This window comes from Macrobrachium rosenbergii, chromosome 22 (genome assembly GCF_040412425.1).
Source record: "Macrobrachium rosenbergii isolate ZJJX-2024 chromosome 22, ASM4041242v1, whole genome shotgun sequence".
NCBI lineage: Eukaryota > Metazoa > Arthropoda > Malacostraca > Decapoda > Palaemonidae > Macrobrachium > Macrobrachium rosenbergii.
In genome coordinates, this window is record NC_089762.1 from 22,613,109 (window position 1) to 22,628,389 (window position 15,281).

The following is a 15,281-nucleotide window of genomic DNA, read 5'->3' on the forward strand; positions in this document are numbered from 1 at the left end:
GCTTTGCATGTTATGAGATAAGGCGGGTCGCACATGTGTTTGATGGGATTATAGATGTAAAGGACCCAAAGGTGTGTGTACAGGTGTGTGGGAATGTGAAAAAGAAAAGGTGGAGAGGCATACATCTTGGTGATAGATTAGGAAGTTTGAGAAGTGTAGTCGATTTGAGTGATAGTAAGCACGTTAAGGGGTATGATGTGATGGCCGAAGGGGAAAGGACAGAAGAGTGGAGTAAGGAAAAGCTTAGGGAAAAGGTAAGGTTGAATGAAAAGCTGAGTGAGAAAGAGAAAGAGCAGGTGTATGAGTTGTTATGGGAGAGAAAGGGTGTTGAGTCAAGGGGATGAGGACTTTGGGACAGCTAGATTGCCGGAGTTCCGTATTCAGCCAACAGATGAAGCACCAGTTTATCAGAGACCCCGACATTTCCCAGCTCCGGTAATGCAAGAGATTGAAGAGCAGTATGAAGAGTTGGAAAAGATAGGAGTGACTGAACTCAGTAAGAGTGCTTGGAATAGTCCAATTGTGCCGGTAAGAAAGCCTGATGGGAGTCTGCGAATGTGTATTGATTATTGGAGAGTAAATGAGGTGACAGTGAATTAAAGATTCCCTGTGTGTGTGGTGTTTGACTGTGTGTATAGTATAAATGGAATGAAAGTGTTTAGCAAGATGGATCTGGTAAGGGGGTATTATCAGATGCCAGTGGCAGAGGAGTGTAGACCGATAACTGCCTTCTCGACTACGAAAAAACAGTATCAGTTCTGCAATCTCAGTTTTGGAATGGCAAATGCCCCAGCTGCCTTCCAGAGAGCAATGAATGTCGTGCTGAGTGGTTTTCCCCGCGAGAATATGTTGGTGTTTGTTGATAACATTTTGGTGATGAGTAAGACGGTAGAAGAGCACAAGAGGTTGGTGCGAGCAGTGTTGAAGAAGTTAGAAGAAGTGGGGGTGAAAGTCAAAGTGAGTAAGTGTGAGTGGTTCACGGAAGAGGTGGAGTTTTTGGGTCATAAGGTGAGTGAGTCTGGAGTGCGAAAAGCGGAAAAGCTTGTAGAAAAAGTGAGAAATTTCCCTTGACCCAGGACTGTGCGAGAGTTGCATGGATTTTTGGGATTGATCGAGTTTGGAAGGAAGTTTGTGGAAGATTGTTCGGGAATTGCAAAGCCGTTGTCAGAATGGACAGGCTGTAGGAAGAGTACGGTTGTGAGGTGGGATGAAAGGATGGTGGAAGCGTTCAAGAAATTGAAAGAGGAAATGGTGAAGGATGTGGAGTTGGCTTACCCTGACTGTAGTGCAGATGCCAGTAAGCTAGAAGTGCACTGTATACGGATGCAAGTGGAGTGTCAATGGGTGGATGTTTGATGCAGAAGCAAGTGGTGAATGGAGTTGAAAGGGATAGAGTGATAGCATATGCAAGTAAGGCGTTTAGGTTTGGCAGAGTGAAAGTATTCGACTGTTGAGAGAGAGTTGGCTGCCCTGCGGTTTTGTACGAAAGCGTTATGACCGTTTCTGTGGTGTGAGGTTTGTGGTACGTATGGACCATCAGCCTCTAGTGTATCTCCAGAGAATGAAAGGAGTGGATGCTAGGATTGCACGAACGGTGGAGGATTTAAGTGATTTTGATTTTGTAGTTGTGTACATCCCAGGTAAAAGAAATATTGTTGCAGACATGATGTCTAGACTACCTGGGGAAGGGAAAGAAGAGAAGATAAAAGACATAAGACCAGAGTATCTGCCAAGAGGATTGGTAGTAGCACGTGAGAGTAAGGGGGTTGGTGACTCCATGTTTGAAAGTTTGTGATATGGACTGAATGATTTGGTACATGAAGGTTTGAAGATGCGGGTACCTGGAAGTGTGAATGAACTGAGGGCAGAGGTGATTGAAGAAGTTTGCAAGAGACCTGGATGTTTGGGAGCGTCAAATATGGAACGGTATCAGAAGAGTCTGAGGGCTATGATGTGTCCTGGAGTAGCCCCATTTCAGGAGGTTTTGGTAGCAGTGAGTAAGAAGTATAAGGTGATTGTGTCCGTACACATTGGTGGTGAGAAACCTATAGTGTATCGACATGAAGGAGTGAAAGAGAGTGAGCGTGAGTTGCATCTGCAGTGTTTGAGTGGGGTGCACTATAACTGGGTCATGGAGAAAAAGAGCTATGAAAGGAAGTATGAGAAGGAGGAAAATGTTGAAGGGAGAACGCCAGAGTTGATGGAAGTGGAAGAGGACAGTAAGGAAGTAAATGAAGGATGTTTGGTTAGTGGAAGAGACAGGTGTATGTGAGTACACAGGAGAGCAAATGCAATGATTGTGGGAGCAGATGTCAATGGAGGACAGTATTGTGGTTTGGTTGACACTGGAGCGCAAATATCGTTGGTGAACGCACGAGTAATTAGGGATGTTGAGAGAGTGAATTGGAATGTTAAAAGGAGAGTGGTGAATGTGTCAATAAGAGGTATAGCAGGAAGATCAGTTGGATGGGAGGAAGTGAGGTTGAAGGTAAGGTTGGGAGAGTTTGAGGTGGAAGCTTGTTTTGTAGTACTGGGGGATAAGTAGATGCCATGTTGTTTCCTGTTTGGGATAGATTTCTTGAGGAAGAATGGGTTGGTAGTGGATGTTGGGACAGGAGCTCTGTTGAAAGACGAGGTTGTAATAGGGAAGATTCAAAGTGAGGCGGTGAATATGGCCAGGTTTGTGGGAATGATTGATAGGAGTCTGAGTGAGGAGGAGGATGTAGTGGAGTTGGACAAGAGTGAGAATGAATTGTTGACAGTGGAGGACATTGAGGAGATGCAGCGGAAGTGTTTCATGGTGAGTGAGTTGAGAGATGTATTAAGAGAGGGAGTACCTGGAAGAAGATGGCCTTTGTTGTTGAGTAAATGGATGCGGTTTGCCGAGAGATTTATGCTGTGTGAAGGAGTGGTGTATTTTTCGAGAGAGAAGACGGGAGAATTGATGTATGTTCCAGTGTTCTCGATGAGTGGAGCAGTGGGATGTGCATTTTAGTCCATGAGAAATATGGACATATGGGGAAGTTTAAGCTGATCGAGTGTATGAAATAGCGGATGTTTTCCCCGTATTTGAGGAAGATTTGTACAGATGTGGCAGTCACATGTGAAGAATGTCAGAAAGGAAAGTATCAGAGAGTGTATGCTAGCCCACCTGTTTTGAAGTTGAGTATGAAAGAACTGTTGGAGTTAGTGGCGATTGATTGTGTGGCTTTGCCAGTAACTGCGAGAGGAAATGTAGGAGTGGTTGTTATGGCAGATCATAAGAGTAAGTTTGTAAGTTGTGCAGCTGTGAAGAATAAAACTAGTGAGAATGTTGCAAGAGTGGTCAGTATGGTCTTGTTGCCTGCATGTGTGAGGAAGCCGGCAAGGATGTTGAGTGATAATGGGCCAGAGTTTGTTGGTAGACCGTTTGAGCAAATGTTGAAAGAATGGGGTATCGAGCATGCAGTAACAGCTCCATACATGCCGAGTGCAAATGGGTTGGCAGAACGAACCATATGGACTCTGAGTGAAACGTTACGAATGTTGACTGATAGAGAGAATGAATGGGATTTGTTGTTAGGAAGAGTGGTAGCGATGTATACTGGGTCAGTACATAAAAGCACTGGCATACCTCCGAGTGAGTATGTAATGAATTATGAGAGGTATGTGAGAGCGAGATTGGATTTGAATGAAGACGAGCGGGATGAGTGGAGGCAGGCAAATGAAAGGTTTGAGAGTTTCAGAGTGGGTGATAGGGTGTTGAAGGAAGTTGGTGAGAAGGGTAGATTGACAGTGAGTAAGATGCGTGAGAAGTATGAAGGTCCGTATGTAGTGAAAACAGTTTGGTCTAATGGATTGAGTTATGTGCTAGACGACAGGAATGAAGAAGGAAATGTAAGGGTAATACTGTAAGAGTGCATTATAATCAGCTGAGAAGATGGAGAGAACCACCTAAATACATAATAGAGAATCCCATTAGGAAGTTATTAAGGGAGGAAAGAGAAGTAGTAGAGGAAGATATAAACTGGGGAGATAAACAGCTAGTATTGGTGGAACATAAGAGAAAGCCTAAAAAGAGGTGTAGAAAGAGTAAGGGTACAGTTACTGAGTTGTTTGCGGAGAGTACTCGAGATGGGTTGTTTGATTTTGAGGGCTTGAGAAGCCAGTAGGGATGAGAAGTGAGAATACCCTTGCGGTGTTGTTTGGTGGTAGTGAAAATGAGGGTGTAATTGATTTTGAAGGATTTGAGTGGGATGTGGAAGGAGTGAACTTGGTGAGTACAAGGAATGTGGACAAGGATATGCAAGAGTTGGGTGAACTGGAAACAATGCCAAGTTGTGAGGAAGATGGTACATATAGTGTGTGTGAGTTTCCTTTGAGTGAAAATGTTGAAAGAGTGAGTGTGAGAGTGGGTGTGAGTGAGAGTGTTAGCAGTGCTGGAGAGTGTAGGTGGAGGAATTTTGGATAGCTTGAGGCAGACTGTGGAAGAAATAAACAAGAGTATGGAAGAGATGATAGCAGCCATGTCAGGTGTGAGTGAGGTTGGAGCCAATGTAAGTCTCCAGAGTTTGAATGAGCTTGGTCTAAGTAGTCCAAAACCAAGGCTTGGTGAGTCTAGTGCGGTTGGAGTGGAAGTGAGCGAAGAAGAGGTTGTGCACGAGAGGCCATGGACCCGAAGTCAAGGTCCAGTTCCGGAATATGAATGGGTGGTAAGAAAGGGATTTTGAAGAAAAGGAAACAAGATTTCCTTTATTTTAGTAAGGGGGAGTGTGGTAGGCTAAGTTTGGGTTTGTATGATGAAAGACATTTGTATGAATTAATTGTTCCGTTTTGTTTGTTGTGATGTTTTTCTTATTTTTGTTTGATTTTTTGTTTTTTTTATTTTCTTATTAAGTTTATTGTGTGTGTATAAATTGTTTATGAATGTACTGTTGGTGTATGATTGTATGAATGTGTTGTTGGTGTATGATTGTATGAATGTGTTGGTGTATGATTGTTAAATTAATTATTTTTACTTTTTTTACTTGCAGTTCACCCCCAATGAGGTGTTTGCTTGAACAAGTGTGTAAAAATAGGAGGAGCTCCCCTTCACCTGAACTGTGTTTGTAATGCTCTGGATAAGAATGATCCTTCAGTCTTGAGGGTCCAGAAACCTTCAAGTGTAAGGTAGCAATATAAACTGCAATTGGCTGGAGGCACTACTTGTGTGAACTAGGGGCAAAGTGTCATTTCAGTTGTTAAGGAGCCAGAGGCCCTGTGAGCATAAGGAGTAGGTGCTGGGGTGACCAGGTTTACAGTGTGGGAGAACTTCCCTGAACTGTGGAAAAGTTAGATGGATATAAGTTAATTGGTCTCTCATATATTGCTGTTGACTTAGGTCATAAACAGTCTGCCAAACTCGTGGCTCAATTGATGGTTGTGTACTTTCCCATAAAAGTATTTGCTCTCATGATTGGAGATTATCAGAACTTATGTGAAAAACATGGGGAAGCAAGAGTATGTGACTTATATTTTGAACCAGAAGTGTTGAGATTGTATGTTGGTCATGTTTACTAAATTTATATTTAAGGTAATTAATTAGGTTAAGGTTCTTTTGATAGAAGAGTGGGGAACTATAGGATTAAGGCTAAGTAGAATAAGTTTTGAGGAACTATAGTGATAAGGTTAGGTAAGTTTCTGTACTGTAGATTAAGATTTATTAACCATATTAAGGTTTTTTATGGCCACTGTAATATTACAGTAATAAATTAGGTTAGGGAAAGTCGAGTTTCATTTAATAACCTCCAAATCTGTTCCCATCATACTGCCCCAATTGTGTACTATAAAAAGCCCCTACAGCACAGCGTGCAGGGTGTATGGCCACTCTCCCTCATGGGCGAATAAAAATAATAAATCAAATACTCCCGCCGTCGCCTTGGCCGTCACGAATTCTGAGTCCTTGGGCCCTCCCACCGAAGGTCCCATATATGTGGCCCCTACCCACGGCAGCTACCCTGCGCGCCGAGTCAAGGCATTCGATGGTTCTGGCGTGCAAATCTCCCTCATACGAAGGGACAGAGTTCCTTATGGAGCTATCATCAACAAACGAGAACTCGTCACAATCCAGGGAATAAATCAGTTTAAAATGATACTCCCTACGGTTCAATTGAGAGTCACAAGACCTCATCAATCTAAAATTTACAATCTTGCAGTAGCAAGCATATTCCCGGAGGGTATGACGTCCTCCTGGGACAGGACTTTCAGTCCCCACCTAAGTCACAACAATCCAGGGGTCCACATTCCCCAACTCATTCCTCAGGCGCAAGTAATCCTCCACCTCCTTTCCCCCAGTCAATACCAGCAATCCCTGGGTGCCATAAGGACGTGAAGTTCCTACCAGTACCACCTGAGTACAATATACAGTGGCCTCCTCGATCGATTCCTGATCCCGTTCCAGTGCCCAGCCCTACCTCAGTGCCAGGGCCCCAATCAGATCTCCCTCCAGATGCTAAATCCCATTCCAAATCCCTGCCTAGCATGCACCGAGCAGTGCCAAGCTCTATCCGTCCTGACCAACAAGCACATGAATCCACTGATAGTGCCTGACCCTGCCTTAGTGCCAGCGCCAGAGCACGCCCCTAATCTCCATTCAAGGGATCCCACTCAGGACCCCCTCTCCTCTCCCGGCCTGGCACCCCCTCTCCTCTCCCGGCCTGGCCCCACTACCAGCGTCGGTAAGAGAGACGGTTCCTCCCGACCACAGTGGAAGCTCACCCAAAGGTGCAGCCTCACAACCCGTGCCTGAGCTGGTCATTGCTACCTGCGAGCCTCTCACCCCCCCCCACCACCGCCTCCTCTCTGTCTCAGTCCGTCACAGACACAATTGCGAGTCAGGATTCTGCCATCTCTCACTTGGCCGATGAACTCCAAGAGCTGAGACGGATCATGGTAGAACTAGCAAAGAAGGTCCCTGTGCCAGCTGTCAAGGAAGCCAACGCAGGTGGCACTTACACACCGCCTCTGGGCTTGGGTTCCCCCGATTCCCTGGCCGAGAACAATCATCGACGTAGGAGAGGTCCATGGAGAAACTACCATGGGCGTGGATAATTCCAGGTAGCTTAAAGAGAGCTTCCAAGCTCTCCTGGCACCTGTGCCAACTTGGCACAGTGCCGCCCTTCATCCTCCGAAGATCTTGGCACCTCTGTTCAGAAAGAGGATGTCAAGGTCCTCCACTATTCTTTTCATTCCCTTTTGTAACGCTCTTCCTTATTCTTTCCTATAACATTTCCTTTCTCCCTGTGATTACTACTTACTTTTGTTTTACACATGGGAAAACTCAACACGCCCACGCAAGCTCATGCCTTGCCTAGGCCCCCCATTTTACTTAATCACCTCTGCAGATGCAGTGCCATTGGTAGTTAGGCCACCTGCATAAGTCTTATGACTCCCCTTCATTGCCTACCGCAGCAGGAGGCATTTACGTATGATATGCCACTACCATCTGTTATTTCTATTACGAGTGCAAAAATGGCATAGTGCCATGAGTATAGATGCCGGCAACTGGTCCTTCCAGAGGGATCGCGCCCTCTGGTTACCTTTGCAGCCCCCCTTGGGCTAAGAAATGGTCCTAGCTGTCTTCCCCAGACTACGGAGTATAATTCTGGCATATGTAATAATTACCTTTATTCTACCATCATTGGCTACTCTGAATAGGTCATTTATTCTCTTTTGATGTTTGTAATAATCTCGAGTCTTAGACTCACACCCTTGGGTTTATAGTGTCACCTTTTGTAATACAAGGATCATGGCCCGCTATCCAGAAAGCGGTGTCACGTCCCTTTGCCTGTCTATTTCTTTTCCTTCTTGTAATAATTGGAACTTCCCTCCTCCCCCCTCTTCCTTCGTTTGCTTTGTTCATTCGTACATCAAAAGAATATCATTAAAATTTCGACCCAATTAACAGAAAATCAAGGCGTAAAAATGGCGTCATAAAACCAGTAACATTATAAAAATAGTGAAATACAAATCATGAAAAATGGCAACCCTATAGTACATGAACCCTCTGTCTAAAAATGGCGATGTTCTTTTAAAACCCTTTGGAAAAACAATTAAACCTTAAGTCAGTTGTCATTAGCTAAAGAAGTTATCATAAAGTCAAAATTGGTAAGCGTTACTCCCCCGTAATTAGAACCTTCCTAGGCACTCATCATCATGCTCATAAGGGTGCCACTGGCTTCAGTGCCATGTCTGGCACTGCGCTGCCAATCTGCATAAAAACATGAGGACATCTAACACAAACCATGTACCATTCATCGCAACGCCTCCTCAAGGCAAACTAACTGCATGTCTCTATTCACTAATTAGCATTAAGTGCATGATTATTTTAAGACTTTTATCTGAACGATAACACATACATTGTGTTAGTATTTTACAGCAACCTCCTATATTTTTAGCTGCTCTGCCTCATAGTCTTCAGTAACTTATATTTGTATAGTTTAGCTCTTGTACTTATCAAATTCCAGTTAGTTAAAACATCAGTCAAATTAGGGTACAGTACATGTATTTAGAGACTTACAAAAACCTTCACAAAATGGAAATTGCTTTGTTTATAAGCCACCATGCACTCTGCGAGTAACGTAAATTGTTCAGTTCCTCCCTCAGTGAGTTATCATATACCTTGTGTGCCGCACAGACTTAAGTAAATAAACTATAATTAAAAATCATTATGGAACAATATTTAGAGCACCGTAAAGCATTTTCCTGCTGACTTCTTGTTGTTAATCGGGATTCGCACTCGACTGAAGGTGTGATATGTCATCTTGCGCCTGGAGCTATTATATCTCACAAGAAACCACCACAAAAACACTCTGTTTTATTGTTTTATCCTTGACCGGGCATTTGCTTAGCGCAGTCGAAGGTAGGGAAAAGAGGGATTAAGGCCCCTCCCTAAAGAAGCTTAGCATCCTTAAGCTACTTTACAACTTTCTCTTTTGGGGCAGAGTGAACTGTTGGGATTCTTTTGCAGGTACCCCGTCGAGAAGCGACCAGATGTTCAGTGCACCTGGACACATGACTCATGGAAGATGATTCCTGTACCGTCCCCCCATCCCTCGGCCGATGCCTTAAATAGGGACAGATGAAGGAGGCAAGAGCCAGACACTCGAGGGATGTCATGAATTCGTGAGGCAGATTGTCATAAGATGCACACGGGACCGCTATGCTGGAAGAGTGACTGATGCCCCATCTTTGTCACAGGAACACTTACCTAAGTCATATTTTGTCTAGTGAACCACGGACCCACTCTTTGCCATTCTTCGCTGGAGACCCCTTCCTCTACACGGTAAAGTGCTTGTTAAAGAGTCCCTATCAGTCACGAATTGTCCTTTAAGTGTTTCTTTTAAGGGCCAGTAAATTCCAATTTTCCTTTGCTTCGTGATACCAGTGTTATTCAAATGTCTGGGTTTAAGTGATTGCCTATCTTTGCTCATTTGAGGCCTTGTGGCACCCTCAGTGTGGCCCCGAATCCCTGAGTATTTTCCTATCTCCATTTACTGGCTTGTAATACCTGAACCTCTCATTTCAGAGGGACCAATTTGCAGTGGAATATCCTTGGACTGTGCCTTGCGTAAAAGCCCAATAACGGATTTCAAGTTTGAGTTCATCAAGCATAAATATCCCCTCAGGCCCCGCAAGCCTGAATGCAACATTCTTTCATGTTCTGATATTCTTCTGTGTAAATATACATAATTTTAATTTAACTCTAACGTCTTTACATACACATTCCTTGTGAGTAGAGCCCTAAGCTCATATGAAAATCCCCAGTAACTGGATTTTCGGTGCTGATATGTGCTGATATCCGCTTGTCGGTGCCGATACCCACCTAACAGAGGCGCTGATCCCCTCCTATCAGTGCCGACATCTGCTTATCGGCGCCAGTAAGCGACAATATTCATCGATTTCCGGTTATTGGCAATGTGTGTGTGTGTGTGTGTATGTGTGTATATATATATATATATATATATATATATATATATATATATATATATATATATATATATATATATATATATATATATATATATATATATATATATATATATATATATAAACTTTATCACATACACAATTGTTCTTTGCATTAGTAGAATTACTAAAAGGACCTCATTCAAACTGGATGGTATCTAATGGAGTATTTATTCAGAAAAAGTTACAAGCTTTCTTGGACAAACAGCCCACATTATCAAGTATCCGTACAGTGACCAGACGTGTAATCCAGCTGTATTCATATCTGTGTGCCGGGTACTTTTAATCCTATAATCGCCTGGCTCCTCCTGTGTGACTCCCACCCCCTCGTGATCTTGGCCTTTCTCTGCCCCCTTCTTCTTCCAGGTGTCCGTTTTCCGTGCGTTCTCTTGCGTTTTTCCTTCATTTCCTTGCTACTGTGGAGTATGTGATTTTTCTAGATATGCTGTCTTCAAAGCTGTTTCCAGTGTTCCCTGCCATTGTGTTGTTGGTGCATGTTATGAAGGCGTTCTCTACAACCAGTCTGGCCATTTTGTTGGTGTTCCTGTACAGGAGACTCATATTTTCCCAGTCTATTTTATGGTCATTTTCCCAACAGCGTTTGGCAACTGCCAACGTCTGATTGTAATGCCTTATTTTCTGCAGGTGTTGTTTGCTTCGCTCTTTACATGATTTGCCAGTTTCGCCACAGTACCCTTCTTCACAGTCTAGACACACTGCCATATATAACCCCCCCTCTACCGACTTTTTGTTTCTAACTATTTTATTCCTAATGGTGTTTTTGTAGCTGCCTATCAATTTGAAATTATCTAGATTTCTGTTGATGGGTGCAATAGAGTTGTTGTCTGGGACTGTAATTATTTTCTTCCCTATCAAATGTTCCTTTTCTATCCTTTCCCTCTCCCCAAAATAGTTTTTCCTTGCCTTGATGTGTGCCCACTCTCACCAATACTTAGGGTAGCCTAATCTCCTAAAACTCTCCCTCAGGTAATCCAGCTCTTCATCTAAAAATTCAGGACTGCAAATCCTATAAGCCAGGCACTCATCAAGGCAAGGAAAAACTATTTTGGGGAGAGGGAAAGGATAGAAAAGGAACATTTGGTAGGGAAGAAAATAATTACAGTCCCGGACAACAACTCTATTGCACCCATCAACAAAAAGCTAGATAATTTCAAATTGATAGGCAGCTACAAAAACACCATTAGGAATAAAATAGTTAGAAACAAAAAGTCGGTAGAGGGGGAAGAGATTAGAGGGGGGGTATATCTGGCAGCGTGTCTAGACTGTGAAGAAAAATACTATGGCAAAACTGGCAAATCATGTAAAGAGTGAAGCAAACAACACCTGCAGAACATAAGGCATTATAATCAGACGTCGGCAGTTGCCAAACATTGTTGGGAAAATGACTATAAAATAGACTGGGAAAATATGAGTTTTCTGTACAGGAACACCAACAAAACGGCCAGACTGGTTGTAGAGAACGCCTTCATAACATGCGCCAACAACACAATGGCAGGGAACACTGGAAACAGCTTTGAAGACAGCATATCTAGAAAAATCGTATACTCCACAGCAGCAAGGAAACAAGGAAAAACGCAAGAGAACGCACGGAAAACGGACACCTGGAAAAAGAAGGGGCAGAGAAAGGCCAAGATCACGAGGAGGTGGGAGTCACACAGGAGCCAGGCGATTATAGGATTAAAAGTACCCGGCACACAGATATAAGTACAGCTGGACTAGCCTACGCGTCTGGTCACTGTACGGATACTTGATAATGTGGGCTGTTTGTCCAAGAAAGCTTGTAACTTTTTCTCAATAAATACTCTATTAGATACCATCCAGTTTGAATGAGGTCCTTTTAGTAATATATATATATATATATATATATATATATATATATATATATATATATATATATATATATATATATATATATATACACAGTAGAAACCCGGTCCTCGTCTGTACTAGAACTCGAAATAATCGGATTTCAACATGAAATGTTGAGTAAATTTTATGCCGAGTTCAAACAACAAACCGAATCTGACCCGATGAATCATATGATGTTTGTAGAAAAAAAAAGTTTTGAAGCGGCTGCCGCTAGTTGGCGTTGTTGGTGGGGTTCTTCCCATGCTTATTTAAAAGCATTTAAAGCCTACACATGCTGCTGCTGCTGCTGTTGAAAAACAAGCCATATTATCACATTAAATTAATAATACAGTATTTATAAACCGAATTACTTTATGTCTGTTATCATAAAATTAAGAAAAATTTCCGAAATTATGTCGGAACTCGGCAGCCTGTGGCAGATATGTTTATGTAATTAGTACCGCGATACACCACCAGGGCGGCGCTAAGCCGAGTTCCGACGTAATTTCGGAAATTTTTCTTAATTTTATGATAACAGATATACAGTAATTCGGTTTATAAATACTGTATTATTAATTTCATGTGATAATATGGCTTGTTTTTCAATGTTATCATTATTAACAACAGTTTTCATGTGTACCTGTTACAGTACATTCTGATAGTGCCTATATGCTACTTAGCTTAGCCTATGGCTCTCGGTATATCATCGGTAATACGGCCGCATTGGTCATAGGCCAACTTTTTTGATACAGTATGCATTTAAAAATGTAAAAAGTGCTTCTGATACGGTAAGTTATTCAACTCTGAACCTATTTAATTGTAATTTGTGTAAAGTTTTGTATAAAAAGGCAAGGTTGGGGTAATGACTGGTGGTCAGGAATGGATTAATCCATTTTCAGTTATTTCCTATGGGAGAAATTAACTCAGAATTCGACAAAATCGAATCTCGACACTTCTTCTGGAACGAATTAGCGTCGAGAACCAAGGTTCTACTGTGTATATATATATATATATATATATATATATATATATATATATATATATATATATATATATATATATATATATATATATATATATATATATATATATATATATATATATATATATATTATATATATATATATATATATATATATATATATATATATACTGGCTATATACACACAGTAAACCCCTCAGATTCTTGGGGATGTGTACCACACCCCTTGCAAATAGCTAAAACCTGCAAAAAATTAAAACCCCTAAAAACACTTAGAACTGCCTATTTTGATAGTTTAAACACAAAAACCCTCTAAAAAGGCTTATACCTCTGTATTTTAACAGTTTTATCACCAAAAGTGCATTTAGTCATGAAAATGATATGAAAATACAGTAATTAGTGAATATTTCTTAATGAAAAATACCGCAAATGGGCGAATTTTCAGCGAATAATGGGTAGACACGTTCCAAAGAGAAATCCACGAATACGTGAGTCCGCGAATAGTGAGACCACGAATACTGGGGGTCTACTGTACAAGCACTGCCATCAAATTTTCTAAATCGCTTACAATCAAACATTTATCATTTCAGATAATACAGATTAAAGTACATGATTCTTTTCTGCAAATTTCTGTACTTCATATAAGTCAATATTTTAGGTTTTTTCTTTTTTGTTATAAGAGAATGTATAATTATTTTTATGTATAAAGAATAATGAATGCTTAATAAGGGAGTAAGTTTTTCTAATCAAGTAATATTTGGCTTTCAAATATTTGAGATTAAATAGATTAGAATGCAAAATTCCTTACTTCAATAGGCCTCAGGGTAGAAATATTTTTATATATATTTTACAGCAAAGGTCAATTTATCTGTAAAATATAACATTCTTTTAATAATTAAACAAGAGAAAAAAAAAGCAAAGCTGCCATAGTGCTTCATCTCTACAGTAAAGTACTATGTGCTGGACTGGGACTTTCAATATGGCTGCCCAAGAACACATGCTTGGCAGGGAGATTGCAACTCCAAGTTACTGACACTCTATAATCCAGTTTCCAAGATCAAAGGAATGGATGCCGGTTCTGCAAAAACCAACGTGAGCTGTTAAGGCTTCTGTTGACTGGCAAAATTTTTGCTTGGCCAGTAGGGGTTAACAAGACCAAATTGGTCAGAAAAAAGTTTAAAATTATGCTATTGGTGATGCTGTGGGACAGATATAGATTTTTGGGCTTGAAAGAGACCCTCATTTGAGATTTGAGAGCCCTTTTACATCTGTATGGCCAAACATTATTAAAATAGATTAAAGACATCCTTATTCCTTATTTCAAAAGTATAAAATTCCATGTTGAAATTATTATTAGTGATTGCTGGTCAGCATATTTGTAATTATCTGCAGATGGCTACATCCTCAACAGTTTAATCCTAAACAGCATTTAGTAGAGCTTGATAAAAAGAAAAAGAAACTCATACCCAGCATTCAGAACATCCGTGGAGATATGCAGGAGAGTTAAACAGCTTAACATTTAGCCTGAGTATTTAAAGCAATACAGTACTCAGGCTGCCATCTATTTCCCAGGGAACATAAGTGCAGCCAAGTTCACCATTTTCATATCAGGCCAACTGGCTATATAAGCCACTTTCAGAAAATACATATCTAAGCCATGCTGCACTGCAATACTCTTCAGAATGAGTAGGCAAATAGATAGATAGATAGAATATAAAATTTAGGCTAAAGGCCAAGTGCTAGGACCTATAAGGTCATTCAGCACTGAAACAGAAATTGAGAGTAAAAAGGTTTGAAAGTACAAAGGAGGAAAACCTCACGGTTGCGCTATGAAACAGTTGTTAGAAGAGGGTGGAAATTAAGATGTAAGAAAGAAAATATGAACAAAGGTACAATAAAAGGAATGAAAGGAGTTGCAGCTAGGGGCTGAAGGGATGCTCCAAAGAAACTTAAGTAATGCCTAAAGTGCACTGCAAGAAGTGCACTGACGGCACTACCCCATCTGTGGGGGGGTAGGCTAATAAAGGTGTGTAACCGTTCACTTATTTGTGGTCTTCTACGCCATAATATACCTAAGTTGGGTTAGGATGCACCCTGGTTTTTAGGTAATTCTAAGCCGGCTGTCCACGGTGAGCTAGACTATGGCAATTGACGTTTTCCTATGTTATTTTACTTGCTTTACAAAAATTTAAAGTAATATTTTGTCAGCCGGCTGTAACTAAGCTGTCATTGACCTTTGAAGGCTATGCGGCTTGAATTGCCTAAGGCAGGTAGGTCTAAGCCAGCATCCCCCCACCCCTCCATAGCTAATACGGCAAAATTGTAACCAGGAAACACCCCTAAAAATACCAACATAACGTACCCTAGAGGTGTTTATTGTTACAATTTTGCCGTTTAGCTATGGATGGGGGGCGGGCTTGGCGAAATGCCGGCTTAGACCTACCCT

General features: G+C 41.4%; 1 protein-coding gene across 28 annotated transcripts in view; it reads right to left on the minus strand.

Annotated features, from left to right (window-relative positions):
• The window catches only part of LOC136850637 (uncharacterized), a 379,925-nt gene that overhangs the window by 333,548 nt on the left and 31,096 nt on the right, over positions 1–15,281 (minus strand). The window lies entirely within an intron of this gene.